The sequence below is a fragment of the Macaca fascicularis genome, chromosome 6, assembly GCF_037993035.2.
Source record: "Macaca fascicularis isolate 582-1 chromosome 6, T2T-MFA8v1.1".
Classification (NCBI taxonomy): Eukaryota; Metazoa; Chordata; class Mammalia; order Primates; family Cercopithecidae; genus Macaca; species Macaca fascicularis.
In genome coordinates this window covers 172,513,572-172,531,128 of record NC_088380.1, presented here as the reverse complement: position 1 = coordinate 172,531,128, position 17,557 = coordinate 172,513,572, and the positions used below count along the sequence as shown (strand labels likewise).

At 35.0% G+C, this 17,557-nt stretch overlaps 1 pseudogene; it reads left to right on the top strand.

Moving 5' to 3' along the window:
* The first annotated feature begins 15,967 nt into the window (after positions 1 to 15,967).
* On the top strand, positions 15,968 to 16,634 carry LOC102127156 (CDGSH iron-sulfur domain-containing protein 1 pseudogene; annotated as a pseudogene).
* Positions 16,635 to 17,557: the final 923 nt, after the last annotated feature.

Genomic DNA, 17,557 nt, shown 5'->3' with positions numbered 1-17,557 from the left:
TATTGAAGATCTTTTGTATGTGATGTGTCACTTCTCTGTTGTTGTTTTCAAAAATCTGTCTTTGGCTTTCAACAGTTTTAGTTCATCCTGCTTGGAATTAGTTTATGTTTTAAAATGCTTAAATTCATATATTTCATCAAATTTGGGAAGCAATCAACCCAATGATTACACATGTAAATTTTTTTGTCCCTTTCTCCTTCTGGAACTCCTATATTGTATATGTTGGTTCACTTGATATCTTACATGTCTCCCTTGTTGTTTCCATTCTTCTTCAATACTTTTTCTTTGTTTGACTCGATAATTTCTATGGTTTTACCTTCGAGTTCACTGATTCTTTCTTCTGGCTAGTCAAATTTGCCTTGAATCCCCTCCCTAGTGATTTTTCACTTCGATTATTGTACTTTTCAGCTTCAGATTTTCTTTTTGGTTTCTCTTTAGATTTTCTATCTGTGTATTGGTTATTTCTATGTGTTCATATGCCATTTTCTTGACTTTCTTCGTGTCTTAATTTTTGAGCATCATTAAGGCAATTGCTTTAAAGTGTTTGTTTAGTAGGTATGCCATCAGTTGTTTCTCAGGGATAGTTTTGATTGTTTTACTTTTTTGATGAAAAGACTGGTCCAATTCACCTCTTGCATGCCTTGTAATTTTTTGTTGAAAACTGGACAGTTGAATCTAATAATATGGAGGTTCTGTAAATCAGATTCTCATACTTCCCCAGGTATATTTTTTGATTTTTTTAAAATTGTCATAGCCTGAGTATTTGTGAAAATCAAGTTGAAGTGTATATTTAATATCTTCTCAGGTGTTTTCTGAGCCTGTGTTTTTCCCTGGGAATGTGTAGTAATTATTTAATTTCCCACATATATGTGAAAGATTTGGAATGTCCTAGTCTTTAATGTACAGTTTCCAAAAGGAGAAAAAGATAAAAATCTAAGAGGGAAAGACATACTGCACTCTAAATACACTGGGCTTATGGGGCTTGTGTAATAATGGGGGAGATACAGCAACAATGGACAGCACATCTTTGCACCTCTGTGGTCAGAATCAGCAATCAAATCACACTTCCTCAGTATTTGGAGGACAGGGTCCCTTTTGTCCATCCCTGCTCCTATCCTGGAGCAGCTGCTCCATGCATATATATGCAGTTGTCTGCTATGGGGCTGAGTGACAGGAAATAGGTGGCTGGTACTGTGCTAAGAGCTGAGATTGGCCAGACACGGTGGCTCACACCTGTAATACCAGTACTTTGGGAGGCCAAGGCAGGCAGGTCACCTGAGGTTAAGAGTTCAAGACTAGCCTAGCCAACATGCTGAAACTCCATCTCTACTAAAAATAGAAAAAAAATTAGCTGGGTGTGGTGGTGGGTGCTTGGAATTCCAACTACTTGGGAGGCTGAGGCAGGAGAATCACTTCAACCGGGAGGCAGAGTTTGCAGTGAGCTGAGATCATGCCATTGCACTCCAGCCTGGGCAACAAGAGGGAAACTCCATCTCAAAAAGAAAAAAAAAAAAAAGAACTGAAATTGAACAAAATTAATCACAATTTACTGTTCAAGACTTTGCATGGAAATTGTTAGTCTTCAATTAACTCCAGAGTTTCAATGTAGTTACATCAGATAGTTTCCAGTGTAATTATTGTCTAGATGGGAAGAGAAGATTGGGTGTTTCCTACACTGCCGTCTTCCCAGAATTCTAGTCTCAGATATTTTGTTTTACAGACTAGGTCCACCGATATTTTAAGAAATAAATAGCTCCAAATGTATGTTAGCTTTTGGAAAGAAAATGAGAAAATCTCCAAATTTATTTTATAATCAATATATTATTAATTCTGGAACTAGACAATGACAAGAAATAAAAATTACAATCAAATATCACTGAGGCACATAGATGTAAAAGCAATTATCAAAATATTAGAAGTCAAGATGAACATTAAAAACAAGGTAAGTTTATTGCAGAATGCAAGGATGGTTTTAGTAAATACATCAATAAGATTTACTATGTTAATAAACTAAGAGAGGAAAAATATAATCATCTTATAGGTATTGAATAAACATTTGACAGATTTCATGTCCTTTCATAATTAAAACTATCAGTAAACCAGACCAAGATGGAAATTTCTTTATCTTGATAATAGGTATATGTGGTACGATAAAAAATATTTCTGGAAGCAAATTCTGACATGTTATAAAATAGATAAAACATAAGGACATTATTGTGCTTTGTAAAATAAACTAGTCACAAAAAATAAATACTATGTTATTCTACCTCTGTATGGTACCCATCACAGTAAAGTTCGCAGAGACGAAAAGTAAAATGTTGGATTTTAGAGGCTAGGAGGGGGAGTAATGCTCAGTTGTTAATGCATATCAAGTTTCAGTTTTGCAAGATAAAAAGAGTTCTGGAGATTGGTTATAAAACAGATTGTAGTTAACACCACTGAACTTTATACATAAAAATGGTTAAGATAGCAAGTTTTATTTTATGCATCACACACATACACACACACACAAACACACACAGGTGTATACACACACAGAGATCTCCTTGATTTACGATGGAGCTATGTCCCAATAAATCCATTATAAATCAAAATATCTTAAGTCAAAAATGTATTTAATACTCCATTAAATCCATCATAAAGTTGGAAATTGTAAGTTGAATCATCATAAGTCAGGGACTGTCTCTATATGTAATACATATAGTCTTTGTCCCAGGTTTCTGGCACAGAGCTTCAAAACCCTTGGAGTTTCCTGAGTAAGAGAAGTTATGCCAATGAGTCCTAAGTAACACTAGTTATCTAATGAGTCAAATCATGACAGAGGTCTTAGCTTCAGGATGGGCACTGGTTAACAGAAAAACCAATCACATAATTAGAGGGCTGAAACAGTCAGCTACCTGACCTCCAGGGATGGTAGGGGGATTGAAGGTTGAGTTCAATCATGTGACCAAGAATTTGTCCAACTTACCTATGTAATGAAACACTAATCAAAGCCATAGACACCGCAGCTCTGGGAGCCTACTTGTTGGTAAACATGCTGACATACTTGAAGGATGGCATGCCCTGACTCCCTGGGGATAAGCATTCCTGTTCAAAAGATCTTTCCAGACCTTGTCCTGTGTATTTCTTCACCTGACTGCTCATTTGTATCCCTTACAATTAAATGGTAATAATAAGTAGTAGTATGCTTTCCTGAGTTTTGTGAATCATTTTAAGCAAATTATGAAAACTAAAGGGGTTATGGGAAGCCCCAAATTTGTAGCTGGCCAGGCAGAAGTGTGAGTAGTCCAGGGACCCCACTTGCAGCTAGTATCTGAAGTATAGACAATTGTCCTTTAATTATAGGATCTGACATAACATCAGATAGTGTCAGAGAATTGAATGGAATTATAGAACACCCAGTTGTCAGATAACTGTTGTCAGAACACGGTGCCTGTGAAAAAAACCTACCACAATTTTTTTAATGGTGAAAATTTGAAAATATTACCTTTTCAATGAGAGACAAAAGAAAAATCATGAATTCTATTAACCATGTTCTAGACTGAGTAGTCAACATGAAAAAAGAACAAATATTTATGTGGATTATAAAGTAAGAGAAGATACACTAATTAACCAATAGACAGTATGAGTATATAGATAGAAAACCCAAAATAAAATACAAATATAATTAGAGCTTAGCAAAATAGGCTATACAAAAATAATATAAAAATCAAGTATATTGCTTTTGACAGTAGAACTATCAATATTAAGTATCTATAAATATTCAATATCTACAAAATCAAATGAAGGGGATTTCTGGGTCCAAAATGGTAGCATAGAAGCAAGTTGGCTTTATTCCCTTGCACAGACAACCAAAAACAAACAGTGCTGAGATAATCACCAGCAATATCCCAGAACACAAATTAACATGACGATAAGATATTTCCCAGAGCCACCAAGAAGGGAAAAAACTCTTGAGCAGATGATGAAAAAATTGAACTTCCATATCCAGGACACCCCTCCCACCAACATTTTTGGTACTACATACAGAATATTTTCCCCTAACTCAGCTTCTACACACACACACACACACACAAATTAGAATGAGATGTACAACCAGCTTCCCTACCATCTTGAGTTACCTGCAGGAGACTTATCCCTGCTTCAAACTACAGAAGCATTGGGAGTGCCTAAAGGGAGAAATATTTCTGAGCACAGTCAGAGACAAGCAGGGTAGGAAAGATCACCATTTTCAGCCCTAAAATCTCTACTCTATAACTTGACCAAAGGAGATGTCAAATCGTAGAGGCAGTTCATCAGAACCATGCTGTGGGAGGTTCATCCCACAGGTCCCCTGGACATAAACTCCTAGCCAGCCTTTTCAGAAGACTGAGATATCCCTTTTAGGGCACCCCTCCATTAAACCATTCAAGGATGTCTAGTACTCTCTGATTGTGTACTAGAACTGAGGCTAACCTGGGATTAAGGTGCCATCTAGTGAAAAAAGAGGCAGTGACCTAGAAGGAAAAAAAAAAAAAAAAAAATGAAGAGGTAAATTACAAAGAACCTCTAAGCAAACATATCCAATAAAAACCAAAACAAATGAGACAGAAAAGATAAATAATAATCCTTCAGTGCAAAAGACATAGACATACATCCATAAGAAACAACAGCAAACAGGGAATCATAACATCCTCAAATGAACAAAGCAAGAAACCAGTTCAACAAACTGGCAATAAGTAAACTCTCTGAGCAAGAATTTAAAACAGCAGTTTTAAAAAAACTCAGTGACCTCCAAGATAATACAGAAAACCAATGTAGAAATTTAACAGATAAATTTAACAGATTGAAATAACTTATAGAAATCAAACACATCTTGGAATTGAAAAGTACATTTGCTTAACGGAAAAAGTCACGAGAGACTCTTAATAGAATGGATCAAGCACAGGAAACAATCAGTGAGGTCAAAGACAGGCTATTTGGAAACATTATCAGAGGAGAAGAAGACAAGGATGATAAGGAACAAAGATCACCTGCAAAACACAGAAAACCACATTAAAAAAACAAAATCTAAGAATTATTGTATTCAAGAGGATAGAAAGCTTATTTGGAGAAGTAATAATTAAAAACTTTCCAAAACGTAATATATAAAAACTGATGTAAAGTCAAAGAACACCAAACACATTTGACTTAAATTAGACTATATTAAGGCATATATTAATTAATCTCTCAAAAGTCATGGAAAAAAGATTATCCTAAATGCAGTAAGAGAAAAAAAAAGCAAATGACATATAAGGGGGCCTCAATTCATCCAGCAATCCTCAATGTGGAAACCATACAAGCCAGGAGGGAGGAGGATAACATTTGCAAAGTACTAAAAGAAATCTGTCATTCAAGAATATTGTATTCCACAAATCTACCTTTCAACTATGAAGGAGATGTAAAGAATTTGCAAACAATCAAAAGCTGAGAGAGTTCAACACTAAAAGACCCATCTTACAATAAATGCTAAAAGGGAGTTCTTCAATCTGAAGGGGAAAAAAACAACCACAAATGTGCCAAAAGAAAACATAAGAATGCATAAAACCACTGGTAAAAATAAGTACACAAACAAATCCAGAATACTCTAATACTATAATTATAGTGTGCAATCCACTTATAACTCTAGCATGAAGCTCAAAAGACAAATCTATCAAGAACAAGAATACCTACAGCAACTTGTTAAGAGAAAGGCAGTATTAAAATATGTAAATTAACATAAAGATAAAATGTGAGGACGATGGAGTTAGGGTATAGAGTTTTAAACAATTTTTGTTTGTTTTTATTTATTTTCTATTAAGTTTGAGACAGATATCACTCTTTAACCCAGGCTGGTGTACAGTAGTGTGAACATGGCTCACTGCAGCCTGATTCTCAGGCTCAAATGATCCTCCCACCTCAGCTTCCTGAATAGCTGAGACCAGGGAAACATGCAACCATGCCCTGCTATTATTTTTTTTTTTTTTTGTAGATATGAGGGTCTCACTATGTTGCCCAGGCTAATTTTGAAGTCCTGAGCTCAAGCGATCTTCCTGCCTCAGCCCCACAAAGTGCTGGCATTACAGGAATGAGCCACAAAGCCTGGTTGGATGTTTCTATTCCTAGTGATCTAAGTTGTCATCTCTTTAAAATATCTTACTTTATCCATAAGAGGTTTTTTTGGTAAGCCTCATGGTAACCACAATGCAGAAACCTATAACAGATTTTATTCAAAATAAAAAGCAAAATATTACATCATACCACCAGAGAAAATCATCACAAAAGAAGACAGTAAAAAAGAAAAAAAGAAAAAAAAAAGGTGAGAGGAGTTACAACCAGAAAACAAGCAACATAATAGCATGTCCTTACTTATGAATTATAATACTAAATATAAATGGACTCAATCTCCAACTAAAGGATATAGAGCAGCTGAATGAATTAAGAAAAAATACTCCAATATGTTCCTTACAAGATACCCACTTCACCTATTAAGACACACATAGACTGAGAGTAAAGCAGTGAAAAAACACATTCCATGCAACTTGAAACCAAATAAGAGCAGGAATAGGTATACTTAAATATAATAGGCTACAAATCAAAGATTATGAAAAGAGACCAAAAGGCCTCCATATAATGATGAAGGGGTTAATTCAGCAAGAGAATACAAAATTATTATGCACTAATCCAAAACCAGAGTTCCCAAGTATATAAGGCAAATATTAATAGATTTAAAGGGAGAGATAGACTGCAACACAGTATTAGTAGGGAATTTTAACATGCCACTCTCAGTAATGAACAGATTATCTAGACAGCAAATCAACAAACCTTGGAGTTAAACTATATACTAAACCAAATAGGCCTAACATTTACAGAATTTTTAATCCAACTGCTGCAGAATACAAATATCTTTCAACAGCACATGAAACATTCTCCAGAAAAGATTATATCTTAGGCCACAAAACAAGGTTTAAATAATTCAAATAACTAGAAATCATATCAAATATCTTTTCTGGAAATGGAATAAAACTAGAAATAACAACAGGAACCTCAGAAACTACAAACTCACATATAAATTAATCAACATGTTTCTGAAAAATCAATAGGTTAATGAAAAAAAAAAATAAGAGATTAAAACATTTCTTAAAAGGTGGAAATAGAAATATAACATGCCAAAATTTATGAGATGCAGCAAAGCAGTACAGAGAGGACAGTTTATAGCAATAAATGTCTACATCAAAAACATAGAAGGGCTCCAAATAAACAATCTAATGATGAACTTCAAGGAACTAGAAAAGCAAGAACATATCAAACCACAAGTAAAAGAAAAATAATAATAAAGGTCAGAGCAGAAATAAATAAAATTGACTCTAAATCACAGTACTGAGAATCAAAAAATGAAGTTAGTTTTTTGAAAAGGTAAACAAAATTGACAAATCTTCAGCTAGACTCAGGAAAAAAGAAGAGAAGACTCAAATAAAATGAGAAATGAAAATGATATAACAACTGAGACCTGGTCTTTTTTCTGAGACCTGGTCTTTTTTCTGAGACCACAGAAAAAAAAGAATCATTAGGGACTATTATGAACAACTATATGCCAACAAATTGGAAAACCTAGAAGAAACTGATACATTTCCAGATGCATAGAACCTACCAAGATTTAACCATGAAGAAACAGAAACATCAACAAACCAGGAATGAGTAATGAAATTGATGCCCTGGTAAAAAGAATCTCCCATTAAAGAAAATTCCAGGACCTGAAGCCTTTACTGCTGAATCTACCAAACATTGCAAGAAGAACTAATACCAATTCTACTCAATGTCTTTAAAAAATTAGAAAAGAGAATACTTCCAAACTCATTTCATGAGGCCAGCATCACATAAATACCAAAACAAGACAAAGACATGGTCAAAAAAGAAAACTACAGGCCAATATACTTGATGAACATATATGCAAAAATCTTCAACAACATCCTGGCAAACTGAATTCGACAACACATTAAAAAGGTCATCAACCCTTATCAAGTGGGATTCATTACGGAGATGCAAGGTTGTTTCAACATACACCAATTAGTAAGTGTTGAAGATAACCTTAAGAAAATCAGGAAAAAAATCATACGGACATTTTAATGGATACTGAGAATGTATTTGATAATATTTGACATCATTTTATGATAAAAACTTTCAACCACCTGAGTATAGATGGAATATACCTCAAAATAATAAAAGGTATATAAATATGATAAACCCACAGCTTACATTGTATTAAATAGGGACAAATGGAAAGTCTTAACTCAAAGGTCTAGAATAAGACAACAATGCCCACTTTAATGACTTTCACTGAAAATAATACTGCAAATTCTGGCCAACTAGGTAAGAGAAAGAAATAAAGGGCATCCCAATTGGTAAGAAAGAAGTGAAATTAGTCTTGTTCATAGATGACATGATCTTATACTTTTAGAGGAACCCAAAATCTCCTCCAAAACAAACTGTTACAATGATAAACAAATTTGGTAAATTTGCAGAATACAAAATCAACATATGGAAAAGAGTAGCACTTATATATGCCAACAGCAAACAATCTAATAAAGGAATCAAGAAAGTAATCCCATTTAAAATAGCTACAAATAATTTAAAATACATAAAACTCAATTTAGCTAAATAAGTAAAAGATTTATACTAGAAAAACAATAAAACACTGATGAAATAAAATGAAGAGGACACACAAAAATAGAAGAGTATATCATGCTTATGAATTGGGATAATATTGTTAGTGAAAATGAAAATTAGACCCCAAAATATAGATTTAATGTAATCCCTAACAAAACACCAATAATATTCTTCAGAGAAATAGGAAAAACAATTTGAAAATGTACATGAAACCACCAAAAAAAGATCCCAAATAGCAAAAGCAATACTGAGAAAAAAACAACAAAGCTTCAGGAATTACACTACCTAACTTCAAATAATACAACAACACTATAGTAACTGAACCGGCATGGTACTGAAATGAAAACAGACACATAGATCAATGGAACAAATTAGAGAACCCAAATATAAATCCACATATTTACGGTCAACTCGTTTTTATCAAAGGCACCAAGAACTTACAAAAGGGAAAGAACCGCTTCTTCAATGAGTGGTGCTGGGAAAACTGGATAACCATATGCAAAAGAATGAAACTAGATTCCTATCTTTCACCATGTACAGAAATCAAACAAATCAAAGTAGGTTAAAGTCTTAAATAGGAAATCTCAACTTTGAAATGCCCAGAAGAAAATATACAGAAAATGCTTTAGGAAATTAGTCTAAGCGAAGATTTTATTGATAAGGCTTTAAAAGTACAGGCAACAAAAAAATACATAAATGGGACTATATCAAACTAAAAACTCCTTCACGGCAAACAAAACACTCAGCAGAGTGAAGAGACAGCTCTGTTTAATGGGAGAAAATATTTGCAAACCATTTATATAAGAAGCTAATATGCAGAATATATAAGGAGCTCAAATACATCAATAACAAAAAATCCAATTGAAAAATGGGCAAAAGTTCTGAATAGATCTCTCTTAAAAGAGGACATACAGCTGGGCGTGGAGGCTCATGCTTGCAACCCTATCACTTTGGGAGGCTGAGGAGGGTGGATAACCTGAGGTCAGGAGTTCGAGACCAGCCTGGCCAAAATGGTTAAACCCCATCTCTGCTAATAATACAAAAATTAGCTGGGCAGCTGGGTGTGGTGGTACGTGCCTGTAATCCCAGCTACTCGGGAGGCTAAGGCAGGAGAATTGCTTGAACCCAGGAGGCGGAGGTTGCAGCAAGCCAAGATAGCACCACGCCACTGCACTCCAGCCTGGGCGACAAGAGTGAAACTATCTCCAAACAAACAAACAAACAAACAAACAAACAAACAAAAACCATACAAATCAAATGATACAAATGGCCAAAATGCATATAATAAAAGGTTCAACATCAGTAATCACATGAAAAATGCAAATTCAAATGACATGAGATATCATCTAATTTGAGTTAAAATGGCCTTTATATAAAAGACAGGGAATAACAGATGCTGGCAAGGATGTTGAGAAAGGGGAACCCTCATACACTGTTGGGAATGTAACTTAGTACAGCTACTATGAAGTATAGTATGGAAGTTCCTGAAAAAGTAAAACTAGACCTACCATATGATCCAGCAATTTCACTTCAGGGCATGTATAAAATAAAGGAATTCAATATACAAAAAGTAAAAATAAAGGAATTCAGTATACAAAAATTAAAAAAATTTGTGCTCCCATGTTTATTGAAGCCATATTCACAATAGCCAAACCATGAAATTAACCTTCATTGGTGAAGTGTCCACCAATGAATAAAGAAAATGTGGTGTATATACACAATGAATTATTCAGCCATTAAGAAAGAATAATATCTTGTCATTTGCAGCAATGTGGCTGGAATGAGAGGTTATTATGTAAAGTTAAATAGGCACAGAAAAACCAGTATCACATGTTCTTACTCACGTAGAAGCTTAAAAAAGCAGATCTCATGAAGATAGAGAGTAGAATGGTTATCAGAGGACAGGAAGGGTAGGGGGAAGAAGGGAATAAAGAGAAGGTACAGGCTGGGCGCGGTGGCTCAAGCCTGTAATCCCAGCACTTTGGGAGGCCGAGACGGGTGGATCACGAGGTCAGGAGATCAAGACCATCCTGGCTAACACGGTGAAACCCCGTCTCTACTAAAAAATACAAAAAACTAGCCGGGCGAGGTGGCGGGCGCCTATAGTCCCAGCTACACAGGAGGCTGAGGCAGGAGAATGGCGTAAACCCGGGAGGCGGAGCTTGCAGTGAGCTGAGATCCAGCCACTGCACTCCAGCCCGGGCGACAGAGCGAGACTCAGTCTCAAAAAAAAAAAAAAAAAAAAAGAGAAGGTACAAATGGGTACAGGTACAAATATACAGTTTGACAGAAGAAATAAGACTTAGTATTTGGTAGATCAGTAGAGTGACAATAGTTTAAAATAATCTATTGTATATTTCAAAATAGCTAGAAGATAATAATTTTAATGTTTCTTACATAAGGAAAATACAGATATTTAATTTGATGACTATTCCAGTTACACTGATTTAATAGTTACAAATTACATGAATATATTAAATTATATGTACCCCCAAAATATGTATATTATGTATCAATAAAATATAAACAGATCAAATGAAAATATATAATATGTATGAATTAGAAGACTCAATCGTATGAAGATGCCAAAGTTTTACAGTTGTTTTCTAAACTTTCTACAATTTGATTTAAAATATCACAGGAATGTTTGTAAAGAAATTGACAATCTATTTCTAAAATGTATACAAAGTTGGGATAGACAGAATTCTAAAGATGTCTCCCCGAGTTTTGTTTTCCTGCTTTAGTTCCTGGGACTACAAATATGATGAAATACCATGCCTATCATTAGGTTACACAAAAAAGTGGTTTCTGAAGATGTAATTAAGGTCACTAATCAGTTGCTTTGGGTCCATCAAAAAAGTGAATACAATCTAATCCTATGAGCACTTTTAAAAACATAAAACTTTCTGGCTAGTGGCAGAACAAGCAACTGGAAATTTGAATCAAGAGTGGAATTGACACACTGTTCCTAACTTTAGAAGCTCACGTGGAAAAGACCTGAAAACAGCCACTATGAACTAAGAACAATCACCAGATTACGAATGCAAAGATATTGGAACCTCAGTTACAGAACCACAAGTAAATAACTCCTACCAACAAGTATTAGCCTGGAAGATTTTTCCCCAGAGGCTACAAATGAGAACTCAGCCTGGCTATTTCCTTGATGTCAGCCTTAAGCAGGGAACCAAGACACTCCATGCTGGAATTCTGACCTACAGAATTCTACTAAATGGGTGTTTTTTAAAACCAAAAATTGATATGCAACCAAGAAAACCTAATACAGAAATGCAATAGTCCAAAAGTATGTATGACATTTTAAAACAAAAAGAATAAAATAGGACTAGACTTGGCCTATCAGAAATGAAGAAAATTATAAAAACTATAGTCATTAAGAGAGTGTGATCATGCTGCTAATGCAACTAAAGATAATCCCCAGGAACTGACCCATTGATATTCTGAATTTGCTTTATCGTTCAAGTAGTATTGTACATCACTGAGGAAAGGAAGATCAATTCAAATAAATTGTATAAGCATTCTTATTTTCCCATACTACAAAAAAATAAAATTTGTTTCAAAACTTCTTACTATACAGACAAATCAACATTAGATAGATAAAAATTCTAAAATCTCAAAAGTCAAAACTATAAAACTTTACAAAAACTATAGGAGAATATCTTCATGACCTTAGAGAAAGAGATTCTCAAACAAAACTGATAAAATATCATACAAAAAAATACGTCAAGCATATTAAGACAATACAGCACTACAGAAGTAGGGACAGCCACAAAACCTTATGTTCCTCAAAAGATCCCTTTAAGAATAAAAAGCCACAATGTTGGAATATATTTACAAAAGTAAACTGAAAACTACAGGTACTTGAAAAAATAAATAAATAAAAGAAATTCAAAGTCAGTTAAAAAAAAAAAAAAAGCCCAGCAAGTCAACATTTTAAATAGGTAAATGATTAACAGATATTATACAGAGGATTAAAAAAAATGGCAAAAAGAAGTTCTATACTATAAACAACTATAAGGAAGGATATGCAAATTAAGATGAAAACAATATACTTTTTATTTTTGCCCATTATATTGCCACAAATTAAAAAGTATGACAGTACCAAGCACTGGTTAGATTGTGTGTAAACATAGCTCTTATATGCATACTGCAAATGAGAATGAAAATTGGCACCAATACTTTCAGAAATAATCTGACATTATTTTAGAAAGTTAAAGATACTCATGCTTGTAAGACTCAAGAACTGCATCATTAAAATATGCCAAAGCACCAGCTGAGCCTGGCTCCCAGTAAAACTTATTTTCTACCTCACCTTCAGAAACTTTTCCTTCAGAAACTTTAAGTTCAAATGCCACCTCTGCCTCTGCTCATCTAGTTCCCTTCTTTGTTCTTACTTTTTCCATTTTCTTCTTTCCCTTTCTCTATGCACAAATCCTACCTATACATAAAAGATAGTTTAGTCTATAACAAAAACAAGCATCCATCATTCAACAAACATATATTGAACAGTCACTCTGTGCCAAGAATTGAGAGTATTCGACAGTGAACTAGATAAACATGTCCTCTACCTTGTGTTTCTTGCTTTCCAAAAAGTGACTAGGTGGTTGGTGTGGAGACAATAAACCAGTAAATCAAATAAATTAAGATTGTCCCGAGAAAAGTAAATATGGTGATGTTATCTGTGAAAATAATAACTGTGGAAATAGAAATGTATGTTAACTACAATGGATCCTGAGGAAGTCAGTTTAAAAAGTCAGTTAAAACAAAAAAAGACCAGCAAGTCAACATTGTCAGGCATTTCCTTCCTTAAGATTCCGAACTTCCAGCCAGGTGCGGTGGCTCATGCCTGTAATCCTAGCACTTTGGGAGGCCGAGGCAGGTGGATCACCTAAGGTGAGGAGTTTGAGACCAGCCTGGTCAACATGGTGAAACCCAGTCTCTACTAAAAATACAAAAATTAACCAGGCGTTGTGGCAGGCGCTTGTAATCCCAGCTACTTGGGAGGCTGAGGTGGGAGAATTGCTTGAACCCAGGAGGCAGAGGCTGCAGTGAGCCAAGACCGTGCCACCGCACTCCAGCCTTGGCAACACAGTGAGACCCCGTCACAAAAGAAAAAAAGAAAAATCTGAACTTCCAATAATATGCACACATATGTACACAAACAGGCATGTGTCTACACATATCTCCTATTCAAGTCTCTAAGCTTTTGATCAGTCCAAATTTGATTCATCATTCTGTTTGTAGTGAGGTACCTCACTGTGCTACTCATAGGGCATAAATAAATACTACCTGAACAAAAGCATGCAGTAATTAGTCACTAAGTATCTTTCTTTTGTATTGCTAAGGTTGCAGTGCTCCCAGGTGAACTGGGGTTGAAGCTCCTCTGTCTTCTCCATCATCTTCCGCCAAAAAAGCTTGGTTGCCCTTTAGTCTTCCCCTGTATTGAATGGTTTGGAGGACATGGACATTTTTCTCAAAAAAAACCAAAAATCTCTGTGACACACAGACCTTAGGAAGCTGAAGGCAGATTATAAATGAAGGTTGGGGACTGGCAAATTCTAATCAATGTACATCGACAGAGATATCAGTGTGTTGTTCCTGCTCTTTTATCTAATAATAGGAACATTTTTAAAATGCTTAGGGTAAAAATACTTAATTTTTTGTTGTAATGGCCATATTTTTTTATAAGTAATTCTCTGCATTTCTGATCATTTATGCAGATAATGCATTTATTTTTGAACCAGTAACATGTTTTCTATAAGATTTTCAAACTCTCATTCTATGATAGTAAAACTGCTTTTCAGGAATTTGACACTCATTTGTATACACCCTAGTTGTCTCTGAGATTGCTTATGTCTGTACTACACAAAGGAGGGATTTCTATCTTTTAATGTATTTGCCACGTTACAAAGCAAAAATAAAAACCCACACAAAAACACAAAAACGAAATCTTTACTATTTTTAATTTTCACTCTCTTATGTAACTGAAGTTAAACTATTTTCACATGCTCATTATTCTTTTGTAGTTGTTATGCTTTGAGATCTATTTACCATGTTGACCCTTAAAGAAAAAGACATTGGTTCTTTTAAAATTTATCTTTAATTTTGGAATTTTAGAAAAGTATTTTCTTAGTTTATTTGTCATTTAATTTGGCTAATGATTACTTTTTGATGTATAAATGTTTATACATTTTAATTCAAATATGTTGATCTTTCCCTTGGTGATTTTTCTCCGTTGCTTGAATGCTTAAAAAGTTTGTTTATGCCTAGAAGTCCAAAGATCACAGAAAGTAATTATCTAAATTGTCTTTTCATTCTTATAAGATTTTAGCTTTACATTTACTCTAAGTTGACTCCTTTAGTCTATGATTTTAGCTTGTCTCTCTCTTGATTTTATTTTGTTGTATGATGTCAAAGTGAATCTATGTTTTTGTCTCTCCAAAAAACACTCAATAACTCCATTTATTTAGTAATTATTTTGTGAAAGCTTTGTGATATTGTCTTTCTTTTGAGATGGAGTCTCACTCTATCGCCCAGGCTGGAGTGCAGTGGCACTATCTTGGCTCACTGCAGGCTCCGCCTCCCATGTTCGTTTTCCCTTGCCTCAGCCTCCAGAGTAGCTGGGACTACAGGCTCCCAACCACCATGCCCAGCTAATTTTCTTTTGTATTTTTAGTAGAGACAGGGTTTTGCCATATTGGCCAGGCTGGTCTTGAACTCCTGACCTCAAGTGATCCGCCTACCTTGGCCTCCCAAAGTGCTGGGATTACAAGTGTGACCCACCGTGCCCAGTCTGTGATATTTTCTTACTTCAACACATATTGTCTTCATAGGCATGCACACATGTCTATGTTTCTGTGTTTTCTGCTCATTCTCTCTCTGGATATGCTTGTATGTACTGTTGTTCAATGTATGTCTTTTTAATATGTTTCAACATATTTAGAATATATTATGAAATACATTTTAAAGCATGCTTAGTCACTTAAGTTATATTTCTCTTTTATGGCATGTTGATATATTTTGGCAACGTAGATAATGTTATCTTTTTGACAAACCTTTCCTCAACTAAATCATCTGTTTATTTAATTATTGTCACTAAGAACTACAAGCAAATACAAAAAAAAAAGAAAAGAAAAAATAATCTTCTTGGCAATTTTAAAAATAATGATTGTCATAAAACAACTTGTAGCCCTAAAAGTAAACATTTCTTCAGTAGTCAAAGAATTACTAAGCTAAACTTTACTGTTCTTTATAAAATGAGTTAATGTTTGAGTTATGGATCTAAAGTATGACCATTAGCAGCTCCCTTGAAGCCTGTGGTAAGGTCGGAGTGCCCTGGCATCCATCCCCAGAATGCTTTTAAAACTACTATGCTGGTGTTCAGTATCCTCGTGCACATGCCTTGCAAGTGTGGGCGCCATGAGTGATTACCAGTTCCAGCGCATGAGTTGAATGAATCACAGCAGCTACCATTGCTGCCGGGACAGCTGCAACTGATTGTCTAGCTTACAAAAGGTTTTATGTTAAAGATCATCGAAATAAAGCTATGATAAACCTTCACATCCAGAAAGACAGCCCCAAGATAATACATGCTTTTGACATGGAGGATTTGGGAGATAAAGCTGTATAATATTGCCACTGTTGGAGGTCCAGAAAGTTTCCATTCTGTGAGGAGTCTCACACAAAACACAACGAAGAGACTGGAGACACTGTGAGACCTCTGATCATCAAGAAAAAAGAAACTTAAATGGACACTTTTCATGCTGCAAATCAAGTCGTCGTGAAGTTACCCGATTGTTTAATGAGAATGACTACCACCCTCTGTCTAATTCACCTTCCCTGGGTTCTAAATGTGGTATAATGCAAACTGCAGCCTTCACATTCATGGTACTTGTCTTACTTGTTGAAACATCACTGTGCACATTTGTTTAAATAAAAAAAAAAAAAAGGAAAAAGGGAAAACCAACCTCACGGCCTGTGGTTTATTTTGGTCTTGTAAGGATCCGTTTATTTAAAATATTGACATATAGAGTTGGATCGTATATAGAATATAGTTGTATCTTAAAGTCAACACATTACATTATTCTCAAAATTAAAAAAAAAAAAAAAAACCTATGTGCCATTCTCCAATATTTTTTCAATATAATGAGTGAAGGTGTTGACAGGGGATTCTATAGAACTAAATGCCCATTAAATAATGTGGGATCACCATTACAGGAAAAGTGTCATTATTTTGCATTTAGACCATTCCTAGCAACAATGGAGAGTCAAGGGGGTAGGGAAGGAAACTAAGGAAAGAAAACTGGGAAAAACAGGGAAATGGCAAGAAAGCAGAAGTGGATTGTAGATGTGGACTTTTGAAAGGAATTGATGAGAGGTGATCCTCAATACTGCAGCTTTCAGAACTTCAGGCATCTCTGCCCCCAAAGCAAAGTGGAGAAGAGAATTATAAATCGAGCATAGTACCCTGTTATGTAGATGTTTTATTCTAACAAGGAGTGTTGCATTTAAATATAATGCTGTTTGCTTTGTGCAACACTGAAACTGAAACATTTGTAAAGGTTTCTTTGTACTGTTTCTAATCTATAATTTAACAGATTTGTTCCACCAGAACAAACATTTGCTGAATGTCATGGAAATGGTTTTGAAAAGCATAAGTGTCAGCAAGATCGCCTCTGAACACAACACTTGAGCAAGGCAGCACCTACATACTGAACACACAGACCCACCCACAAAATGGGCAGTGTTTCAGCTATAGTCAGCGTCTCAGCCATGTTGGTGTTCTTTCAAAGACTTTCCTTTTTTCTGTCCTTAGGACATGCCTTCAAACTCTTCCTCCTATTCTGCACAAGCAAGAGGCATTAATCACACAAATCTA